Below are 25,061 nucleotides of genomic sequence, written 5' to 3'. Positions count from 1 at the left end.
CACCGGAGCGGGAGAAGTGAGAGCGAGTGGAGCAGTGGAGCGGAGAGCTGAAGACGAGAGAAGCAAGGAGACGAGAGGGACGCCGTCGAAGGAGGATAAGTCGGAGACAGGAGTACTCCGCACCTACGCATCGCCGAGCCGCGCCCAGGAAGGAGCGTGGCTGACCCAGGTACGTGACCGTTTCACGGGCTGGGTCGGGAGGCGGGAGAAGGCTACGAAGTAACACTGGGGCTTCTCGCCGCCTCGACTATCTCTACCTTCTTTTGTTCACCCCCCCCCTCACTTGCACTTCCTCCCCCGTTCTCACACCGGTCGAGTTGGATACTGTTTAGTTGAATTCACCTGAGCACCGGAGTGTCCCCTTCACCTCCCCGGGCCCTTTGACCAGAGGTCAATGTGAGCGTCGTACTGACCCCAGCCTTTGTTCTTTGTTTCTTCCTGTGTTGGGGCGGCTGCCGCTGGGAGTTGGCGAAACATCACGCACGGGAGAAGAGTGTATCCTTCCCCAAGAGAGAAGCAAGCGGAACCATCCCCTGAGGCCAAGGACAGAGACTATCTCAAGACCCCCCTAGGGACCGGTTGGGATCGCAAACTGGATACCAAGCGCACCACTTTCCCCTTGAGAATAAAACCTTCGTTAACCAAACGCCGTGTGCTGCGTTATTCTTCCCAACCGCTCACAGTGGTGGAGAATGCGGGCACTGACCCTTCCATCTGTACAGTGAAGATGGACGTCGTGATTCAGCACATGATCAAAGGACAGGAAAAGCTCGAATGGGCAGTCGAGCGCCAGATGGCCTCCGCCAGTGCGGACAGGGAGGTGTTCAAAAACACAATCACAGCCCAACTGGAAGGACTACAGAAAGCCATAACCGATCCCCAATCCACCCCTCTACGTGACCCTCGAGGTCCTAGCCACCCCACTCCATCAGGACTGTCCTTACAGAAATATATTCCTGGCGAAGACCCAGACGCCTTCCTTACGAACTTTGAGAGGGTGGCCAGGGCGTGTAGCTGGCCGTTGGATAAATGGCCATTTTTTCTAGCCCCTCTTCTGGTAGGGGAAGCCCAGTCTGCATATCAGGTGGCGAATGCCACTGGGGACGCCCCGTACGGGACTATTAAGGGTGTCATTCTGGACCACCTAGGCCTGGATGCGGAAGCGTATAGGGTCCGGTTCAGGAGGGAGAAAGGAGGACCAGGCGAAAACCCTAAAACGCTCTTCATCCGGTTAAAGATGGCGGCCGACAAATGGCTAACTCCGGGTGTAAGTACGAAAGAGGAGATCATGGAAAAGATCTACCTTGAGCAATATCTCGATGCCTTGCCATTCCATACCCAAAGGTGGTTGCGGCAACATAGTCGACTAACGGTACAACAAGCTGTGGAGATGGCCGCCACCTTTGCCCGAGCCCAACCCAAAGGAGTGGGATGGGAGGGGGAGAAGCCGCGCCCTCTCCCCTACAGAGCAGAAAAAAAGATCAAGCCCCCAGAACTGATGAAACCCCGACAACCCAGACTTGAAGTGACGGGATTAAAGGGGCCCCAGTGCTTTGAGTGCGGGGAGTGGGGCCATATTGCCCGTGTATGCTACAAAAAGAGACCAACGGAAGAGCCCATGGAAGTGGGTTACATACCTAAGTCCATTCTGTACACCGCGGAGATGGGGACAGCGTTCCATGTGAATGTACAGGTAAATGGGAAGACCCTGAAAGCCCTACTAGATTCAGGATGTAAGCAGTCGGTGGTACAAGGGTGCTGGGTATTGCTAGAACAATTAGTCCCCGAGTCCTCTGTATACATCAGGTGTGTTCATGGAGATGTGAAGCCGTACCCCGTAGCGGTCATTCCATTGGTACACGGTGGGAGGGGGATTAAAACCCATATAAAAGTAGGGGTCTTAGACAACCTCCCAGAGGACCTCATTATCGGCACCGACAACCCGGACTTTTTAGACCTGTTCAAGCGGGTACTGAACATGCCAGGGCAGAGTCAGCCACCTAGGGAGGAACGGACCCCACCTTCGTCAGCCTTGTTAACCCCAGAACCGTGGCTCACGGACCGTAGTTTTAAATTTGCCCAAGCCAACGACGCTACCTTATACAACGCGTGGGAACAAGCACATAGCACTGCAGACACCGACACCCAGGGGTATCCTAGGTTTCTCATTATGGACGGGCTCTTGTACCGAAAAGCCTCCCTGACAGACCCTCAACAGCTATTGGTCCCAAAATCCTTCAGGGAGCAAATAATGTTCTTTTCACACACACACATCCTGGCAGGACACACCGGGGCAGAAAAAACGACTCAGTCTATTTTAAGACATTTTTATTGGCCGGGGATATACCAGGATATCAAAACCCATTGTCAGGCTTGTGTAATATGCCAGAAAAGAAATACTCACAGACCAGTTGGCGTCCCCTTACAACCTCTGCCAGTGATAGGGACACCTTTTGAGAGGGTGGGGATGGACCTGATTGGGCCACTACCCCGAACAAAAAAAGGCCACTTGTATGTCTTAGTGATAGTGGACTATGCTACTCGCTTCCCAGAGGCATTCCCCCTAAGAACCCCCAACACCCGTAACATAGCTGACTGTTTTTTGGAGTTGTTTTCCCGGGTAGGTTTCCCGAAGGAAATATTAACAGATCAGGGAACACCCTTCGTTTCCAGACTCATGAAAGAAGTCTGTCGACTCCTGGATCTGCGCCACATCCGGACGTCAGTTTACCACCCACAGACGGATGGACTGGTGGAGCGCTACAATGGCTCCCTGAAAAACACTCTTAAAAAAATGCTAGAGGTTGAAGGAACCGAGTGGGACCGATTACTACCCTTGGCCTTGTATGTCATCCGAAGCCAAGTACAGAGCAGCCTGGGGTGTTCAGCCTTCGAGCTTTTGTATGGACGCCTGCCCCGCAGTCTGTTGGAAATGACAAAAGAGGCATGGGAGAAGGAAGAATCCCTGGAGGCCAGAGAGATGTTGGAGTATACGCAGACACTGAAAACGAAAATAGGGAAGCTTAGAGACCTGGCCTATTCTAACCTGGTGAAGAGCCAAGAAAAACAGGCCTCTTATTACAATCGCGGAAAGAAATGGAGAACCTTGAACGTGAATGACTGGGCGCTGGTGTTACTACCAAGCACCACCACGAAGAAATTCGTAAGAGAGTGGAAGGGCCCCTTCCAGGTCATTGCGTCTATCGGGAAGACAACATATAGATTGCGTCTATCCCCCAACCGCACCCAAGTCTATCACATTAACATGTTAAAAAAATGGATAGGCCCTCCACCGAAGACAACCTCCCTTACTCTGCCCACCCAGGGGAAAGGAGACGATACCTTGCTACAGTTACCCATCAACCCTGAGCTGGATCAACGGGAGAAGACGGAGCTGAAGGAGGTACTACAAATGCATAAGCCCGTCTTTTCGGATCTACCAGGGAGAACGCACCTGGCCGAACATTCCATCAATACGCCCCCAGGAAAAGTCATCAAACAGCGACCGTATCGCATCCCGGAGGCCCGAAGAAGAGCAGTACAGCAGGAAGTACAAGAGATGCTGAAACTAGGAGTCATCCGGCCGTCCAGAAGTGAGTGGTCGTCTCCCATAGTGATGGTGCCAAAACCCGACGGGAGCATACGATTCTGTATGGACTTTAGGGCCCTTAATGAGATATCGTCCTTCGACGCCTACCCCATCCCACGCATCGATGAGCTCATCGAGAAGTTAGGCGATGCCAAATACATCACCACGATAGACCTAACAAAAGGGTACTGGCAAGTGCCCTTGCGAGAAGAAGACCAAAGAAAAACCGCATTTTCCACTCCCGACGGGCTGTTTGAATTTACGGTTCTACCCTTCGGGTTGCATGGGGCACCTGCCACTTTCCAGAGACTTATGAACACCCTCCTCCAACACTACCAGTCCTTTGCTTCGGCATATCTCGACGATATCGTGATATTCAGTCCCGACTGGAAGTCCCATCTACAACATTTACACACCATCTTTCAGGCGTTAAAACAGGCCGGCTTACACGTGAACGCAAAAAAATCTCGCATGGCGTTCCACAAGGTGAATTATCTGGGCTATGTCCTTGGACACGGAGTGATAGCCCCCCAAACTGAGAAAGTGAAAGCCATCACCGACACCCCGTTCCCAACCACAAAACGCGAGATGAGGGGGTTCCTGGGTTTAATCGGGTATTATAGACGCTTTATTCCCAACTTCTCTGACATAGCTAACCCCTTGACCGACACCCTCCAGAAAGATGTGAGTCCCCAGGTATTCCACCGACCCACCAATCGGATGTTACAAGCCTTTCATCTCCTGAAACAGACTATCACCTCTAGTCCCGTATTAACCTCCCCGGACTTCTCACGCCCCTTCATTCTGCACACAGACGCCTCAGATCATGGGTTGGGGGCGGTTTTGTCACAAGAAACAGAGGAAGGGATAGAGCATCCTGTGCTCTATATTAGCCGTAAATTGTACCCGAGAGAGGCGAAATACCCGACCATTGAGCGAGAATGCCTGGCTATTAAATGGGCGACTGATAAATTACGGTACTATCTAGAGGGGCGGCACTTTCTCCTCTACACAGACCATGCCCCGCTCCAATGGATGAGTAGGAATCTCTCCAACAATCCTAGGGTTCTCCGTTGGTTTCTCTCCCTACAGCCCTTCTCTTTCACCCTTAAACATCGGAAGGGGAAGGACAATGCCAATGCGGACTACCTGTCCAGGACATTTCCTCTCCCCGATCGGGAGAAACCGGCGGTGGAGGAGTGTCACGAGGAGAGCCGCTGCAACAATATACAAGGGGCCGACTGGTGGGAGGCACGAGACATCACGGACAGTATCTTTTGTGCTTCACAGGAAAACGAGTGGACGACAACAGCAGGAGACGCCGATACGGACGTATACCCCTTTAACTGGGGATCTCCTTCTGGTAACCACGCCCCTTTTGCTGACGAGGAACTCGCACACCCAATAAAGACGGAGGAAGACCGAGCTATGGTGTGTGGCTACACCGGAGCGGGAGAAGTGAGAGCGAGTGGAGCAGTGGAGCGGAGAGCTGAAGACGAGAGAAGCAAGGAGACGAGAGGGACGCCGTCGAAGGAGGATAAGTCGGAGACAGGAGTACTCCGCACCTACGCATCGCCGAGCCGCGCCCAGGAAGGAGCGTGGCTGACCCAGGTACGTGACCGTTTCACGGGCTGGGTCGGGAGGCGGGAGAAGGCTACGAAGTAACACTGGGGCTTCTCGCCGCCTCGACTATCTCTACCTTCTTTTGTTCACCCCCCCCCCCTCACTTGCACTTCCTCCCCCGTTCTCACACCGGTCGAGTTGGATACTGTTTAGTTGAATTCACCTGAGCACCGGAGTGTCCCCTTCACCTCCCCGGGCCCTTTGACCAGAGGTCAATGTGAGCGTCGTACTGACCCCAGCCTTTGTTCTTTGTTTCTTCCTGTGTTGGGGCGGCTGCCGCTGGGAGTTGGCGAAACATCACGCACGGGAGAAGAGTGTATCCTTCCCCAAGAGAGAAGCAAGCGGAACCATCCCCTGAGGCCAAGGACAGAGACTATCTCAAGACCCCCCTAGGGACCGGTTGGGATCGCAAACTGGATACCAAGCGCACCACTTTCCCCTTGAGAATAAAACCTTCGTTAACCAAACGCCGTGTGCTGCGTTATTCTTCCCAACCGCTCACAGCCACCATGAGTGCCGTCATAAGAAATAGCTTCTCTGCCCGCGTGCCGTCCAGGCCATCTGTGATACCCAGTAGGCTGTGTCGAGGGTTATGTGGCACCGCCCACCCCAAAACTTCCGTGAGGTCCGCTTCTATTCCACTCCAATAGCCTCCCAAGTCCGGGCAAGACCACACCATGTGGATAAAGTCCGCCGGGGCGAAGCCGCAACGGGGGCAAGCTGCGTCAACCGAGAGGCCCGCTCGGTGCAGACGAGCCGGTGTAAGATAGGCAGTGTGGAGGTAATAAATTTGAATAATCCTCAGTTTAGCAGAGGCCGTCACCAGCCTGGGGGCCATGAGGGCATCTCGCCAATCGACTTCGTCCAGGGGACCCACCCACTCCTCCCAGGTCTCCCTCAGGCCCTCCCGGGGCGTGGGGGTGTTATTGACAAGGGAACGGTGTATCCTGGAGATACCCCCCCTTCCCAGGTTACCCTACAGGACCTGAGCCTCCGGGGGGCTGTGGTCTGGCAGTCTAATATCTAGTGGGGTGTAGGTGCGTATGGCATGTCGCAGCTGGAGGTATCTGTAAAATTGAGACGAGTGGAGGGAGAAGCGCGTCTGTAATTCCAAGAATGAGCACATGCGACCCCCCCGCCAAACGTCCCCCAGTTGGGAGATGCCGAGTAGATCCCAAGATTTCAAACCCTCCAGGTCCGCAACCTCCCGCATCCATGTCCCATGCCAGAGGGGGGTGGTGCGGGTCAGCCTCCCGGTCCACCGGGTATGGCGGAGCACCGCCCTCCAAGCCAGGAAGACCGCCTTGGTGATGTCGGGACAGGAGGTGGGGATGGGGGCCCCATACATCGGTCTTGTAGACGGGAGAAACCCAGGGCATCCAACTCCACTCTATAGGCCGGGTCAGACCATCCCCCCCCCCCCGAACCAGTCATGAACGACCAGAAGGCGGGTGGCCAGGTAGTAGAGGTAAAGATTGGTCATGCCTAGCCCTCCATCAAAGGTAGGCAGGCGACAGACCGACAGGGCCAGCCGCGGTCTCCCGCCACCCCAAAGAAATCTGATCGCCAACCCATGTAGCTCGCGAAACCAAGGCCGCGGGAAGGAAACGGGGACACTCTGCAATACATAAAGGAACCGGGGGAGAATCATCATTTTGTATAGCGCCACCCACCCCAGCGGATTGAGCGGGAGCGCTTGCCATCGCGCCAGGTCTATCTTGGCTTTCTTGACCAGGGGGGTCACATTAAGAGCCCAGCTCAATTCCGGGAGAAGAGAAACCCAGATGCCCAGGTACCTGAAAGACAACCGGCGGAGGGGAATAGAGTCCTGCCAATCAAAGCACTCCCGGGAAGGGTGCAGGAGCACAAGGACCGATTTACGCGGGTTTAGGTAGAGGCCAGACGCGCGGCCAAAGCGGCCCAAGATTTGGAGTGCGCGCGGCCCGAGCGCGCCGGGTCACTAAGGTACAGCAGGACATCGTCCGCGTAGAGGGCTATTCTGTCCGGCTCGAGACCCGGCCATTCCCAGCCCCGAAGGAGAGGGTCCGCTCGGATCAAGGCAGCGAGGGGCTCCATTGCAAGTGCAAAAAGGAGGGGCGAAAGCGGACATCCCTGCCAAGTTCCTCGGCCGATCTGAAACGGTCTCGACAGTGCCCCATTGACCAGCACTCTGGCACGGGGGTGCGTGTAAAGGACCCGTACCATTCCAACAAACTTGGGACCGAAACCCATGTGGGCCAGGACGTCGAACAAGTAGGACCACCCGACCGATTCGAAAGCTTTCTCGAAATCGGCGAGCAGGAGGGCAAGGTAGGGAGATATGCGCTGGCGATGGGCCAGGGCCACGTGAAGGCGACGAAGGCAATGACGAGTGCCCCGGTCCGGCATAAAGCCGCACTGGTCCGGATGCACCAAGGACGACAAGAAGGGCTGGAGCCTCTGGGCCAGGACCGCTGCGTAAAGCTTGATGTCAGTGTTGATAAGAGAGATCGGCCGATAGGCCGACCGATCACAAGGAGGCGGCGTAGACTTAGGCAGAACCACAATCGTGGCTATGTCGGCTTCCGGAGGGAAGGAGCCCCTGGCGACCGCCTCAGCGTAGAGGGCACCCAACCGCGGGACCAGGTGCTCTTTGTAAGCGGCATAAAACTCCTGGGGGAGGCCGTCCGGTCCCGGGGTCTTCCCGGCGGCCGTGCGCCCTATCGCTTCCCCAATCTCCTCGGGAGAAATGGGCACCTCCAGACTCTCCCAATCGTCCGACCTAAGCTGGGGGAGCCGCAGGTCATGAGTAGCAAGTAAAGAGGCCAGGGAAAGGTCCGACACCCTAAACCGATAAAGCTGCGAGTAATACTGCGCGAAAGCTTCCGCTATTGCCACGGAGGAGGATTGGAGCACTCCGGTCGAGTCGGCCACCGCCGGGATAATGCGTGATGCCCTGGGGTAGGTAGCCAGCCGATGCAGCAACGCCCCATTCTTATCGCCCCACGCGTATACCCTCGCCAGCGAGGATTGCCAAAGGAGTTTAGCCGCATCAAGCGACCGCTGCCGAATCTCTTCTCGCAGAAGGCGCAGTTGCCGGGTCCCAGCCGGGTCACCGGACTCGGAGAGAGCGCTCCAGTCGCAGCGCGCGGGCCTCACAGGCGGTGAGGCACTGGAGTTGCTTCTGACAGTGTCTCACCACATGGGCTTTGGCCGCCCCCCTGATGGTGGCTTTACAGGCCTCCCAAAGGGTGCCCGCAGAGGAGACCGAACCATCGTTGTCACTGAAGTAATGCGCCAACGCGGACCCCACCTCCCTGCGGAGCGTCTTGTCCTGGAGGAACCAAGCATTGAGGCGCCACATCTGATGAGCCACACGGGGCGGGGGTCCCAGGCCGAGGAGGACCGGAGAGTGATCTGATATTCCCCTCGGGAGGATGCGGATATCCTGAATGCTCACACAATCGGTGGAGGGGACAAAAATCGCATCGATGCGCGCATGGGTGTGGTGGGCGGCCGAGGTATGAGTGGACTGCCGTGTGCGCGGGTGCCAGGTCCGCCAGGCATCGCATAAGCCCTGAGCCTCCGCCCAGCCCGCCAGCTGCTTCGCTCGCGCGGCTCGGGGCGCCGAAACCGGGCCCGAGGAATCGAGTTGTGGGGCCAAGACGGCATTGAAGTCTCCCCCAAGAACGACGGTGCCCGGCGGGAGAGTCACCAGCAGAGATGAGGCCTGCGATAAAGCCTGAGACAGCCCAGAAGGCGGCGCGTAGAGGGAGATGAGACTGAGCGGCCGACCCTCAAGCGTGCCGCAAACGGCAATCCCCACGCCAAGGGGGTCATGGATCACCCGGGTAAACACAAAAGGGAGGGAACGGCGCAGCAGGACCGCGACCCCCCGCGCGCACACCCGATCAAACCCATAGCGCGCCAGAAAGGGGCAATTCTCGCCAAGCAGGTGAGTTTCCTGAAGCAGGAGCACGTCAGCCTCCGCGCGCTGGGCATATTTAAGGATGGCGGTGCGCTTGAGCCGGTCCAGTAGGCCATTCACGTTCCAAGACAAGATGCGCATCTGAGCCTTGGGAGCTGTCATCCATGGTAACGACGGGAAGGGAGCGCTCCGGGAGGGAAGCGGCCGCGGGACGTCGGGGCTGCGGCCCTCGCTCTAGGGGAAGGCAGCAGGGAGCGCGGGAAAGCAAGCGGCGGTGGAGCGCGCATGGGTGGCTGCATGCGGCGGCGCGATGACATGCGCTGCGCAGTGTTGCCCAAGAGGCGCAGTGCGAGCGGCGGTGGAGCGCGCATGGGCGGCTGCATGGGGCAGTGTGTTGACATGCGATGCACAGTGGTATCTAAGCGGCTCAGTGGAAAACAAACCCAAACCAAACAAAACAATCCCCAAGGAGGAACAACCAACAAATACTCAACACCCACCCCCCACCCCACACTTCGAGAATGGAAGCATCTGTCGCCCTAACTAAACCAATAGTCACAGAACCCCAAACGTGGACGCTCGGGTATGAAGAGCGTGGTGGACCCCTCCTGAGACACGGATTCCAAGGAAGCGTCCTAGGTCATTACGGGAAAACATGAGAGACTGCTGAGCCCCCCCACCCCCGCCATCGGGCATGGTCGTCGCCTCCCCCGGCAGATACGGGAAACAAATATGAAGTCATATAGCAGGGCTGCGGGATAGATCCGACAAATCAATCTGCATGTTGCGGGGGGTAAGAGGCACGCTCGGCCGAGGCGACAGACGGCGCCGGGACCCCCCAGCCGCCTGAGTTGAAGTCCCCTGTACTTATTTCTTTAGCTTCCGGCAAATACTTTACTAAGATCTAAATAGAACTCCACATGGAAGAGTCAGCAGCAGCTTGGCTCCAAATGAATGCTCCTAGCGATAGGTCTCCGGGAGTGTTGTCAAAGTGAGGCCACTGGAAGATGGCAAGGTGGGCAGCATGTGTGGCTGTGGGCAGGGTGTTCATCAAAACAGTGCCTGTTACTGCAAACATAACTTCTTACCAAAGTTAATCCTTAACATGGGCACAGCACTCCGATGCCAAGTTGGCGCTGTATAAACCTGCAAGCGCGGGAAGACGGAGGGTGCCTCACAAACTCGTGCGAAGAGGGGAGGCGCGCGAGCAATGCCAGCTGCCACCAGAGCACGTCAGGGAGGAATGCACCTGGGAGTGAAGTCCGCGCCGGTCACGCCTCATCAGAGTAAATAAAACAAATTCTGTGAAGGATTTCAAAAAATTTGTAGTCGAGAAGATTGTACCACTGGAAGCACAGCCAGTTCGAAACAGGACAAATGGGAGCAAAACAAAATTATGCGATGTGATGCAACTTGAGGCAACAGCAGCATCCAGAGGAGCAGAATTGGAAATGAAGGGTTTGACTGCGTGACGGTAAAATCGTCCACCATGGGCAGCTGGAGAGACCTTTATTTTACCGTCCATAATGTGCCTCAAGTGAAAAGAAATTAGTCAGACTTTTCTAAAGGCAAATATTGCAATCGAGCTTACATTATACCCAATTACACACATTCAAGCTATTTAATCCATCTAATCTTTCTGAACAAAAAACACTTTCAAAATGAGGCTGGCGCGGTAGAACTAATTAGGCTCTTTGCTACGCTGACTTTTCCTGTACTTATTTCTTTTGCTTTCGGCAAATACTTTACTAAGATCTAAATAGAACTTCACATGGAAGAGTCTGCAGCAGCTTAGCTCCAAATGAATGCTCCTAGCGATAGGTCTCAGGGAGTGTTATCAATGTGAGGCCACTGGAAGATGACAAAGTGGGCAGCATGTGTGGCCGTGGGCAGGGTGTTCATCAAAACAGTGCCCGTTACTGCAAACATAACTTCTTACCAAAGTTAAACCTTAACATGGGCACAGCGCTCCGATGCCGAGTTGGCGCTGTATAAACCTGCAGGCGTGGGAAGCCGGAGGGCGCCTCACAGACTCATGCGAAGAGGGGAGGTGTGCGAGCTATGCCGGCTGCCGCCAGAGCACGTCAGGGAGGAATGCGCCCGGGAGTGAAGTCAGCACCGGTCACGCAAGGCAAATGCACTCGTGCTTGTGCTGGCATCAGCCTTGCAAGAGCAAGCAGCGGTGGCGCGAGAGCCATATGTTGTCAATTACCACGCACGCCGCGGCTCGCTCCCGCAAGGTGGATGTCAGCACAAGCACGAGTGTGGGGAAAAGTAGCAGACCGATTGCTAAAGACCCTCCTAGACAGCGCATGCGCGCTGCCTAGGCGAGACCTAAAAAGGAAACAAAAACGTTTCATTTTTTTCTAAAAATGCAGCCCGTTTTCCTTTAAGGAAAACAGGCTGCATTTAATTTTAAAAAAAACTGCTTTATTTAAAAGCAGTCCCAGACATGGAGGTGTGCTGAGCCCAGCAGGCCCATCCCTGGGAGGGCCAGCCATTCCCAATGGGGTCGCAAATTGTGAGTGGCTCATTAATATTCATGAGCCTCGCATTTTGCGACCCCATTGGTAATTGCTAACAGTGTCTCTGACACTGTTGTACATTTGCTTTTGCGACTAGCAAATTGCGACTCACAATTTTTTGCAATTTGTGAGTCGCAAAAGCAAATGGTCGTGCATCTGGCCCATAGTGTGGGAGCGCTGAAGAATATGTGAGATATTCTTTGCCATTGGAAGGCTTGTGGGAGAATAGCTAACTCTATAAGCTTTCTTTGCGCAGAGGAGGTCTTCTTGGAAACTTCTAGTGCATTGAGAATATTATAAAACTGGGGTCTCTTGACTTGGAAAAACTTGGTTCTCTTCCTGAGGGAAGGATGCTTCCGCTCATTGTTGCATTTCCCGGCTTGAGAAGTCTCTTGGCCCCAGGATTGTCATTTGAAAACCCCCCAGTCTTGTGTGGGCTAAGATGAAGCTATTGCAGTTGGGGAGTCATTTTTTCAGATTATTGGTATTGTGATGTGTGAGCGTATCTGTGTGCACATTCAGATATTCAGTGGTTCTTGTTTATTGGCATTCATTTATATGTGCGTTATAATCATCTAATATATTCTGTGTATATATTATATATGTTTCCATGCTTTCCTTTGACAGGGTTTATTTCGTGTGTTTGATTACTTGCATTTAACAGTGCCTATTTCTTGCATTGGATGTCTATTATTATTATTATTATTATTATTATTACTTGCTCGTGTTCTATTTCTCTTGCATTTGATTTATGAATGTTCCATTATTATAATCTGCTTATGTTTTGCTCCATTATTATTATTTGATTTGTAAATGCTCAATATTTGCGTGTTTTATCATTATTATCTACTTGTGTTTTATCCCTTGCATTTAAAAGTTGCATTTGATTACTCGCAAGTGTGTTATTATTGCTTGCACATATATATATCTCTATATATATTTGCATGTTGTTTTGATTGTTTCATTTGACTTTTGTTAGAAAGTGTTGCACTAATAAAACCCCACGCTTTATTCTGACAACTGTCTCTTGATGTGGTGAGGGTAGGGCCACTTTCTAGGTGTTTTCTTGTTTTACTGACTTCCTCTGCAAGGGAGTGCTGAATTTATTTTATTTGGGAGTGTAAAGCAAGACAGCAACCCTGCGAAAAGGGAAGATACTTACCTACTTAGAAAGACACAAAATTTAGATTGTTATGCTACAGGAGACGCATCTCGGCATGTTTGCCCGATCGTGTGGCCGCAATGTTTACTTCACCTTCTACAGCACATAAACTAGAGGGGTCGCTGTTATGATAAAGAAAACCCTATGCTTTTAGATACTTCTTCTTCATAAAGACACCCAAGGCACATACATATACCTGGCTGGAATACTGAACGACGTCCTTTTCACTCTGATTAAAATGTATGCACCCAATGTGGATGCTCGTGAATTATTTGATTGGATAATGCAGCTGTGCAGAGATTATAGCACAAGCAGTGTGATATGGGGGGGGTGACTTCAACCTGCCTATGCATCCCATGTTATATAGTGATAATCCCGACAGAATCGACCGTCCACAAAAGGCAGGAGTGCTGAAACAGATTATTGAAATGAAGGGACTAAGGGACATCTGGAGGGAACGATGAGGAACAAAGAGGGCCTACTCATTTTATTGCACTGTGGACACTCTTACATTGACTTTCGGCTCTCCTCTGTCGAGGTATTGCCGTGGATAGCATATAATACACACTACAAACCATATCTGATCACTCCTCCGTCATTCTCACGCTGGATCTTCCTCACATCAAACTGATGCATAGGGCTTCACGTTTCCCGAATGGTTTCGTCAGTGACCTGGCATTTCAGGAAGAACTCTGAAATGCAATCACCAATTTTGTTTCACTCAATACTGGCTCAGTTGCACAATTTACCAGGTGCGGCTCCTCCACTAAGGCAGAGGAGCATCGCCCCACTGCTCTCAGAGCAGGAAAAAGGGAAAAAAAATGATAACATCATTATTATCATTTTCTTTTTTGGAGCTATGGGGCTGGGTTAGGGCGGGGCTTATTTTATTACCATATGTAACTATACCAACGCCCTCTGTACATAGCCTTGGCGTGGGGTGGAGAGTTGGCCCAATTAGCCCAAAGTATCCGTCCCATTGTCGTGCATGGCTTTTGGTCATGCGCGGTGTGGGATAGCTTCAGTGCCAACCGACTGTATGCGGCTAACTCACAAAAGACACTCATACCCCCTTTAAAAAAAAATAATAATAATCTGATCCTGCAGGACTCACGTGGGGGCAAGCGTGGGGCCCTGTGCTCCCGAGGGACTCTCGTGGGTGGAAGATTGTTGCGCTGGCCCCGCAGCAGTCCCTTGGGATCGCAGGAACAATATTAGGACCTTAGATGAAACCACCATTGGAAGTGGCCTGCTAGCGCTGATCCCACACAGAGTTGCTGGCTTTAGGTTTTCTGAAAGGGATGTAGAGTATGCAATTGAGTAATCAAACATGTTAGTAAACAAGCCTCTGTTTCCTCTAGACTTTTATAGGGTGGGACTTTCTGTGCTGATTTTTCCTGCCTAAACGCTTTCGGGAAGGAAAATACCAAAAATGCCCCGTGTGCTTAGGAAAAAACTCCTTGCATGTCACAGTCATTTGGTAGTTGTTTTTCCGGAAAAAACACCCCTCCTCTTTGGTGTTTTTTTCTGGAGACGCTACATTTTTACTAAAAGTGAATGTGCCGTGTCGTGAGACCACTTTTTTTAAATATCTCCACCAGAACAGCAGAAATCTGTAAATGTGGTGGGTTGCCGCTAGACTATATTCTGTCCACATGGATAAATGTGGGCACACATAGATGTCCGCTGTTATGCTGATTATATTCAACAAAAGGTATGGTGTGTGTTGAGTTCGATGAAGCATTTGAATATAGTGTAAAAATGTCAGATTATCAGATCTGGGAGTGTTATGGATGTATGTGGTTTTGTAAAGTGTGAACCTAGCTATTAAGCAAGGGAGCAATATAGAATTTTAATGGGGCAGGATCGGCGGGGAAGGGTACAGGGGTGGTAGGGAGGAAGAAGCAGGCAGGGAGGAAAGCAGGGCAAGGGCAAGCTGTGAGAGGGTTAGGTGCAGAGGAGCAGGGCAAAGGAGGGTGAGCCTTTGCCATTCTCCAAACGCTCTAAATATGTGTTTGCAGTCTTTGCAGAACAGTAAGTCGTACATTGGGTTCGGTCAAGTGTGCACATGTACAATTATTTGAATTTCATAGTATACGTATTTGGTCCATATCAAACCCTGCGGTACTTGTTTGTTTCAGAGAAGAGAGTGGATCTTTGTGTGAATGGCACACAGATCCATATTTCTGGTCTGTGCAATTAAGTATGTCGAACTTCTGTTCAGTTCTTGGGTCAGTGTTGTGTTTGGATGCTGACAGATATTCTGTTTTTTGGCATCTGCCCAAATATTCACTAAACATAGGTTTTCCCTATCTTAGCACAGCAAAGATAAATCTCCATTGCATTGAAATATTTTGACGTGAAATGCACACTTGTTTGTGCTTATCCAATTTTGTGAAATGTAACTTCGCTCATTTTGAGTGCCCAGGTTCGAGGAACATTTTGGCAATTGGAACCAACCTGTTCACCCATGGAAAGAATTAAGCATGGGAACATGATTTTCCTTTCAACACCATGCAAACATGATTTGCACCATAATTGTTTACATATTTGCAAGGTTCATACTGTACCTAATGGGGATACAAATATATCTGATCAGATCCACTTTTCAGAAAGTGCCTTAATAGGTGTAAGGCTTTGCCTTGGGAACCAAAAGTAAACTCCCATGAATTTGGAAAATAGATGGTTATTTGTTTAATGGCCCACTGGTATGAAAGGTTATGATGAAACAAAGCCGGTGGCAAATGAGGTCAGTGCTCAAAGGGATTCTTATAAAGAATGTATAACCATAAATAAAGCAGATCAAGCATAAATTGCATAACTGCAGCTTCAGATCCAGTCTCTAGAATAAGAGCACAAGAAAGCTGGATCACTTTAAATAATGCCTGGGTTAACTGCTTCCAGCTTACCAGCTAAGTTTACTGTGGTCAGATTAAAGTGAATATTCCCTTCTGCCATGCTTGGATCTGAAAGTGCTTCAACAATTGAGTCATTTGTAAGAACCAAATTCCTAGTATTTGAAAACACTTTAAGCATATAATGAAGAATCTGGGGGAATCCTGTAGTTGATAGGCTCTTGTAGGCAACTAGAAAGACAATTCATAACATGTCAAAGGCAATTAGGTATTTTCAAGCCATTTTGTATATAAAGGGATGTGGCTGTTGAATCCCATTGATCTACAGAGCCTTGTACATATATAAAGCTAACTTAATACTTAGGCTAAGGAGTTGGTGGGGTTCTGACATGGACAGGGAATTGTCAGATGCTTAGTGGTAGAAAGCTTGTGCATGCGTAAAGAAGGTCACTATAAATCCTAAAGTGAAACTAATTAAAATATTGTGTTGCTTAGAAAATATACTCTGCTGAATGCACAGAAACCCCCCTCATAGCAGCAATGGAAGACATCTGGATGATCCTCGACATGGGCTAAATCGCAGCCCTCATCCTCCTAGACATATCAGCAGCCTTCGATACCTTCTCCCATCCCATTCTAATTAGACAACTACACAAATCAGGCATCTATGTACCTTGAATGGATCTGCACCTTCCTCACTGCAAGAACACAAACCATCACCATGCCCTCCTACTCCTCTGAATCATGTGAAATCCCTCTTTGTTTCAGGTTGTCAAAACATGTTGTGCCAAATTTAGCTTTCAGGGTTTTTAGTGAAAGGTCAGCGTTGATGTGAGTGTCTAAGTTATGAATTGACTTTGGACACGCAGACAAAGATAGGCCTGGCTGCAGATTGGCATGGCTTCTACACTCTGAGGTCTATAGAACGGTTATTGAAGCGATTAGTTCTCCCACTCGTGGAATTGTAAATTCCCAAGCTGAGATCTGCGAGGTTTTTGCGCAATACTATGAGACATTATATTCCCCCACCCTTCCTCCCAGATCCTCCTTTGGAGTGCCTCCGGGCTTATATTGCTGGGGCTGCCCTCTCTCGCCTTACCCTCCTGTAGTTGAGGAACTCGAGCAACCCCTGCAAATAGTGGCGATCCAGGCAGCTATATGTCAGATGCTCGTAATAAAGTACCGGGTGCAGACCGCTTTCCAGTAGAATACTTTGTGACATTCAAGGCCTCCCTGGCGCCCGAGCTGCTCAAAGTGTATCGCGAAGAACATCAGCAGCAGGAAAGCCCTCATTGTTTTGCTACCCAAGACTAGTAGGGAGCCTTTAGAGGTGAGCTCTTATAGTCCTGGTATATTTACGGACACCTACTCGGGACCTCCCATCTCTCTTTAATTTATTAGACCTGTTTGGATATATGACAGGACTTTGAGTAAATTGGGGGTAAGTCATGTACCTTTTCCCTTGGGGTGGTGAATTGTGTGGAGGCGGAGAGATTGGAATTTGATCGTCTCCCTTGTTGACCCAAGATGTTCCAGTATCCGGGAGTCAACATATATCACACTGACAAAGACCTCCTGGATAGAAATCATGGTTGAAACTTTGCGGCTCTGGGGCAGCCTGTGGGTTCTGGGCACGCTTGCCCCTGTCCCCTACCGGCCGGACATCCATACTGAAAATGTTAATATAACCACAGCTCCTTTACCTTCTTGAAGCGCTGCCTGTGAGTCCCATCAGGGCCTAATTCAGGGACCTGCAAAGCTTCCTGTCTGATCTGGTATGGGGAAGGGCATGCAAGCGAGTGTCTTTTCGTACACTACAACACCTAGTATTGGAAGGTGGCTTGGAAGTACCTGACCTAGAATGCTACTTTGCGGCAGCACAGTTGTAATGGCTGATGCGGTGGTTAGCAGTTGATACTGTGGGTGAGGGTAAATTGATTGGCAACGAACTGAACAGCCTAGGAATATTGGAATGGCTGCTATCGCCAGGAGGCCCTTCCAGGGGTATGAGCAGACTGGCACGCATAGCGATGCAATGCTGGAATAGATTTATTCAACCACTTTGGGTCACACAGCCGTACGCCCCTCAATTGCCACTGTGGAGCATGTCTGTGTTAAGGGCCCTGAGGGACGCCCATGAGCCCGCACCTTGGTGGGAGGTGGGGGTAACCTGCCTCAGTGACTTCTAAACTGACGGAGACCTGCGCTCTTTTCAGGAGCTGCAGGACAGTACTACATTGGGAGTGGGCCAATTCACAACATATAGTGCCTATAATACTTGAGATACAGAACATCGGGCGATGGGACAGGTGGCCCCTACCAGTCATAATGGATTACGATGTATACAGATGCATGGATTGGGTCACAGAGCTGTTACAGTACTCTATGCAGCGCTACAAGCAGCGGATGTGGATCTGGCACTGCTCCACAAGCTCCAATGGGACACCTGTTTGGGTACCGTACTGACTCCTAAGCAATGGAGGGTGGCCCTTGAATAGGTAAAACGAGTTTCCCAAAATGCTCGGTTGAAGTTTACCCAGTTCAGTTACCTGTTACAGTACTCTATGCATCGCTACAAGCGGCGGATGTGGATCTGACGCTGCTCCGCAAGCTCAGATGGGACGCCTGTTTGGTTACCGTACTGACTTCTAAGCAATGAAGGGTGGCCCTTCAATAGTTAAAACGGGTTTCCCATAATGCTTGGTTGAAGTTTACCCAGTTCAGTTACTTGCATCACACTTACCTCACCCCACATCAATTCCACAGTATGTTCCTGGGAGTGACTCCATTGTGCCCTTGATTTGGTCACCATGATGCAATGTTAATCCACATGGTGTGGGAATGCCCCCAATTACTGCAGATATGAGGACAAGTCATGGTCCATACCCCAAAGATCATTGATGCACGATTACCAACTGATTCCCTACATTGCCAGTTAGGTATCACAAAACGCATGAAGTGCACTAAACCTTAGTTAAAACTAGCCATGGGGCCTCTTCAAATGCCTCATAGCTCTTCCATGGAAAGCCTTGTCGCCACCTTCGATAGAATGTTGGCTCCGGGTGGTACTCAAATGGGCGTTGCCTGAATCTGATGTTATGACAAGAGAAGCACGTGTGTGGGTTTGTAGTGTAGTTCCTATTGTACATAAACAAAGGGATCCACCCACGGGTACAAGAGATCACTCAATTACTCAATATGTATCCCACGGTCGTGGAGAATACACATTATTTGTTTAAATACCCCTCACACACCAAAAGGGCCCTTGGTGTCATGCTTCATCATAGGGGTCTTCCTGCCCCTCTACGGGACAGGGCGTGCTTCGACCTACGTATACGCGGGAGCACTGTTGTTTGTGAGACAGCTATGTGTGATGCGGGGGTGTGAGAGGAAGGGTCAGGAGTGAATAAGGAGTGAATTAAAAAATACCTGGCTCTCAGGTCTAGGAAAATTTATTCTGCCGGTCGAGCTGGTATTATTAAAAGGTGGGGTAAGGAGGGTGTAAGCCTCAATGAGCTATATCTCCTAGTGGTGTCGACATGTTTCGAAGCTCCCCCATGCTTCTTCGTCAGGACCTTAAGGATCCCTTCCTGTCACTAACTGCGTTGTGTTTATAACAAAGATTGTGAGAAAAAAAATAATAAATGATATGTAAAAGGAAGTAAATAGCCTCCACGGAATCAATGCCTTAATAGGTCTTACATCGTCCTATTAACCTAGAGGGAATAAAAGGCGTATTAGTTAAGTAAGAAGTAACTCAATCCATTGTGTGAGTACGGTGATCTGTAAAAAAAGTGAAGAGTACTGGTCTCTTTAACGCTATCCGTAACGTTATCACGTGATCTGTGATGAAGGCACTGTGTGATAGATGGACATACAACATTAAACATAACACACACACAACAGAAAGCACACACTCTATTCAAAAAGGGGGACTAGTTCAATGTATATCCATGCCAGAGTAAAAAATCCCCACAAAAGTATGGACATACTTGCTAACAGGAGGTAAGTAACCTCATGAGCTCGTGAACCGAGTGGTGGGCGTGCCAAGTAGGCTACCTGCATGAAGAGAGGAACATGAGAGGAAAATGTGGGCCAACGATTAAAATATTAGCGTTGTCAAAAAGTTACCATTTTTCCACTGAAACGCCGTACTTATGACTCCAGGGATCAGTGTCCCGCCAGATCGACCACCCCGGTCAGCTCCGTCGATGGAACTGAATCGGAGGGTGCCCGGTTTAAATAGCCGTATCAATTAGTGTAATTGCGCGAAAGAAGTGAATGTCCAATGCGCGCTGATTCTGCACACGGAGACCCGGAAGCGGAAGTAGACCGTCCGGGTCATTCCGACCGAGTGACTGAACCAGGACTGAAGGGGGAAGGACCCCAGGTGAAGGACCAGGGTGTCTTAATCCACTGCCTGTATAAAAAATTCCAGATGGAACTAAAACGGAGTAGATGCTATAGTTGTCTACCTGTCTAGGCTCCCTGATGGAAAAAACGGAGTAATTGTTGTACTTAGCTGGGGCTAGTGATCGGAATGGTCACCCAGAATACCCAAATGAGCCTGGAATTACAGGAGATGGACCTTAGGGACATAGGTGTCCAAACTAAGTGCCTGCATACATATCATACTGATGCAACACAAAAGGTCGATTAAGGGAAGGGCAGGTGTAGTGGCCAAAAGGATTTCGGGAGAGCGTAGTAGTAGTGGGCAAGGAGTGTATAAACTCGCACTCAGTCTATGTGTATGGATGGAATGGTATAACCTCACACAGGAAAGATTGGGGTCACATTAGTGATGGACTACATAGCACAACGTCATTAGTGGGGACCTGACAGAGTGTCAAAAGAGCACAGTGATATGGAATGATTCCCAAACTAAACAAATGGAACCCACATTCCTACCATTAGGAGGGGGGGGTTAGAAAAAAATTAAAAAATGTTTACACTGGAGACGGAGAGGTATCTGATAGTTACAGCTGTGGAATAATCGCCCCCAGACAAATGGAAGCTCCAGTGAGGTTGTAGAGCTCTAGATTGGAAGCCATTCAGTCTGTAGTTGGAATTATTAAAGATGGAACTGGTTCCATGGTATATCGTCATTCAATCCATGGATGTGAGTACCCAAGCGGAAAACCCATCGCTTGACAGTTTTCATCCCCGTCATCTTAGGATAAATCTACCCTATGGTCAATTCCTCCGTCTTTGGAGAAACTGCACGGAGGTTAAAGAGTTCAAAAAACAAGCATCCGAACTACGCCTGAAACTGATCGAGCGTAACTACCCCGAGCAGATCATTGATAAAGCCCTCAAGAGAGCAAGGAATAATAACAGAGAAGCACTCTTGGAAGACAAAGTGGTCACTCAGACTGATGAAAGGCCTATCTGTGTGACCACCTTTAACACACATTCGAACAGGATCACTAAGATAGTGAATAAACACTGGCGTCTGCTCAACAGTTGTGGCTTGAACATCACGAAACCGGTGTTTGCGCATAAGAGGGGTCGCAACCTTAAGGACATGCTTGTCCACACCAGACCCAAGAATACGTCCCAGCCCCGAATTGAGGGTCTGCTACCTCCAGTACAGGGTCATAATCCCTGTGGCAACTGTAGTACTTGTCCACTCACGAAGAGAAGCAGACAGATTCAATTCCGCAATGGCGAGAAATGGGACCAGAGGAATTTTACCAATTGTAATAGTAAAAACGTTGTTTACTTAATCACCTGCCCGTGCGGTCTTGAGTATGTGGGTATGACCACTAGACCCATCAAGACACGCATTGGCGAACACCGCAGTAATGTCAGATGTGGGCGTAGTACTACCAAAATGTCCAACCACTATATCTCTAGTGGACATGGCGTAAATGATCTACAATGGACAGTGATTGAACAAATGGGCAGCGAATATGGCCTTCTGGAAAAAGAACAGCGATGGGTTTTCCGCTTGGGTACTCACATCCATGGATTGAATGACGATATACCATGGAACCAGTTCCATCTTTAATAATTCCAACTACAGACTGAATGGCTTCCAATCTAGAGCTCTACAACCTCACTGGAGCTTCCATTTGTCTGGGGGCGATTATTCCACAGCTGTAACTATCAGATACCTCTCCGTCTCCAGTGTAAATTTTTTTTAATTTTTTTCTAACCCCCCCCTCCTAATGGTAGGAATGTGGGTTCCATTTGTTTAGTTTGGGAATCATTCCATATCACTGTGCTCTTTTGACACTCTGTCAGGTCCCCACTAATGACGTTGTGCTATGTAGTCCATCACTAATGTGACCCCAATCTTTCCTGTGTGAGGTTATACCATTCCATCCATACACATAGACTGAGTGCGAGTTTATACACTCCTTGCCCACTACTACTACGCTCTCCCGAAATCCTTTTGGCCACTACACCTGCCCTTCCCTTAATCGACCTTTTGTGTTGCATCAGTATGATATGTATGCAGGCACTTAGTTTGGACACCTATGTCCCTAAGGTCCATCTCCTGTAATTCCAGGCTCATTTGGGTATTCTGGGTGACCATTCCGATCACTAGCCCCAGCTAAGTACAACAATTACTCCGTTTTTTCCATCAGGGAGCCTAGACAGGTAGACAACTATAGCATCTACTCCGTTTTAGTTCCATCTGGAATTTTGTATACAGGCAGTGGATTAAGACACCCTGGTCCTTCACCTGGGGTCCTTCCCCCTTCAGTCCTGGTTCAGTCACTCGGTCGGAATGACCCGGACGGTCTACTTCCGCTTCCGGGTCTCCGTGTGCAGAATCAGCGCGCATTGGACATTCACTTCTTTCGCGCAATTACACTAATTGATACGGCTATTTAAACCGGGCACCCTCCGATTCAGTTCCATCGACGGAGCTGACCGGGGTGGTCGATCTGGCGGGACACTGATCCCTGGAGTCGTAAGTACGGCGTTTCAGTGGAAAAATGGTAACTTTTTGACAACGCTAATATTTTAATCGTTGGCCCACATTTTCCTCTCATGTTCCTCTCTTCATGCAGGTAGCCTACTTGGCACGCCCACCACTCGGTTCACGAGCTCATGAGGTTACTTACCTCCTGTTAGCAAGTATGTCCATACTTTTGTGGGGATTTTTTACTCTGGCATGGATATACATTGAACTAGTCCCCCTTTTTGAATAGAGTGTGTGCTTTCTGTTGTGTGTGTGTTATGTTTAATGTTGTATGTCCATCTATCACACAGTGCCTTCATCACAGATCACGTGATAACGTTACGGATAGCGTTAAAGAGACCAGTACTCTTCACTTTTTTTACAGATCACCGTACTCACACAATGGATTGAGTTACTTCTTACTTAACTAATACGCCTTTTATTCCCTCTAGGTTAATAGGACGATGTAAGACCTATTAAGGCATTGATTCCGTGGAGGCTATTTACTTCCTTTTACATATCATTTATTATTTTTTTCTCACAATCTTTGTTATAAACACAACGCAGTTAGTGACAGGAAGGGATCCTTAAGGTCCTGACGAAGAAGCATGGGGGAGCTTCGAAACATGTCGACACCACTAGGAGATATAGCTCATTGAGGCTTACACCCTCCTTACCCCACCTTTTAATAATACCAGCTCGACCGGCAGAATAAATTTTCCTAGACCTGAGAGCCAGGTATTTTTTAATTCACTCCTTATTCACTCCTGACCCTTCCTCTCACACCCCCGCATCACACATAGCTGTCTCACAAACAACAGTACTCCCGCGTATACGTAGGTCGAAGCACGCCCTGTCCCGTAGAGGGGCAGGAAGACCCCTATGATGAAGCATGACACCAAGGGCCCTTTTGGTGTGTGAGGGGTATTTAAACAAATAATGTGTATTCTCCACGACCGTGGGATACATATTGAGTAATTGAGTGATCTCTTGTACCCGTGGGTGGATCCCTTTGTTTATGTACAATTGACTGGGAGGAAGTATCCACCTCCACCACTCGCTGAGTGGTACCTCTCTACTCCTCTCCTTGTTTTTCTTTATAGTTCCTATTGTACCCTTCATGCGGGACCTGCGCATTTGTGGATAACAAACTGTGGGTCTGGTGCCAGACTGACTCTGTACACCCCGCCGAGTATGTTAGCCTATTTTCGCATTACAGAGATTAGTTTTTGGCAACCGTAGAACACAACAAACCCTGATTCCTCAGACTCGTGAAAACAATATACTACTTTTCACCCAGTCACTTGTGCTTGTTTATTTTGCTCTCAGAGAGATACACAGAAGAAACAGTTGGGCGTGTTTACAATAAGAATTTATTGTACCTGCTACAACTGTAATACAGTAGCAGAGATACAGAACCAGCAGTACAGTGAATAAAAAGGAATAGTATTGTTCTACCATTTTGCAATAGTCATGAACACATACATGAATATAAAATGCATGTATACAATAAAGTGCGTACTCCTAAGACGCCTGACTAGATGTACCTTAGTGTACCTAGCATGAAAGTAGGTGTGAAGGAGCTAATGAGCCTAATATCTAAGAGCCAAAAATCCCGCTAGGATTTAGTCGAACCCCCATACCTGAATAGTGGGAGTGTGGGACTTCATCCTGGACTTGAGTTGGACACCCCGTCAGGGATAGGTAGACCACTGTCAGCTGGAGCGATAGCATGCCCGAGCCGCAGCGTCTCTGGTCAGTGTGTCGGCCTTGAAGTCTTGGTTCCCTCCTGACTACTGATAGCAAGAGGTACTGTATGTATACAGTCTATGTGCGTCTGTTACCCATTGTTCAGTATGGGGATGACGTTGGGGATTAAACCTTTGTGCGTAGATAGGAGAGGTGAAGTAAGCCCCCCTTGAGAGTGTACTGATAAATTATTCATATGTACTAAGGATGACTTCTTAGCAATATTAACTAGGTGAAAGGTTTAGTCCTTAAAAGGCGTCAGTCCTTCTAAGGCGTTCAGTCCCTATAAGGCATTCTGTCCTTATTTGGAGTTATGTCCTTATAAGGCTCGTTCATATGAAATGAAGGGGGGATGATGTAGGGAAAGAGTAAGATGTTCTCTACATCTATATTAGGGTACCAATATGAAATATAACAGGGTGGGACTGGGGCTGCCACCCTCTGGGACGCCAATTTACTTAACATGCAAGATAAGTTGGATGCCTCCACATGATCACTGTTAGACTCAGGAATGCCTCCAGCTCCCTACTCTCCGCCACCTGATCGCCAAATAGGGCCCTTGGAGAGTCCAGGAGCAGAACTCTGTTATCCCCTATACATTCATGACTTAAGTGACATGACCCCCTTCCCCCTATTTTTCCACGTCTCTGTGGCAAGACAGGCGGGAGAGTGCCTTCTCACATACGGCCAGTTCATGATGACCCCGCTATCTCCCCCCCACCTAATCCCCAAACAACC

The 25,061-nt window shown here is 49.6% G+C and overlaps 1 protein-coding gene across 3 annotated transcripts in view; it reads left to right on the top strand.

Annotated features, from left to right (window-relative positions):
* Window positions 1-25,061, top strand: part of CCDC157 (coiled-coil domain containing 157) — a 380,789-nt gene that overhangs the window by 301,329 nt on the left and 54,399 nt on the right. The window lies entirely within an intron of this gene.

The sequence above is a fragment of the Triturus cristatus genome, chromosome 11 (assembly GCF_964204655.1).
Source record: "Triturus cristatus chromosome 11, aTriCri1.1, whole genome shotgun sequence".
In the NCBI taxonomy this organism is placed as follows: domain Eukaryota; kingdom Metazoa; phylum Chordata; class Amphibia; order Caudata; family Salamandridae; genus Triturus; species Triturus cristatus.
Note: the sequence above shows the minus strand (reverse complement) of the source record. Positions and strands in the feature narration are given on the sequence as shown.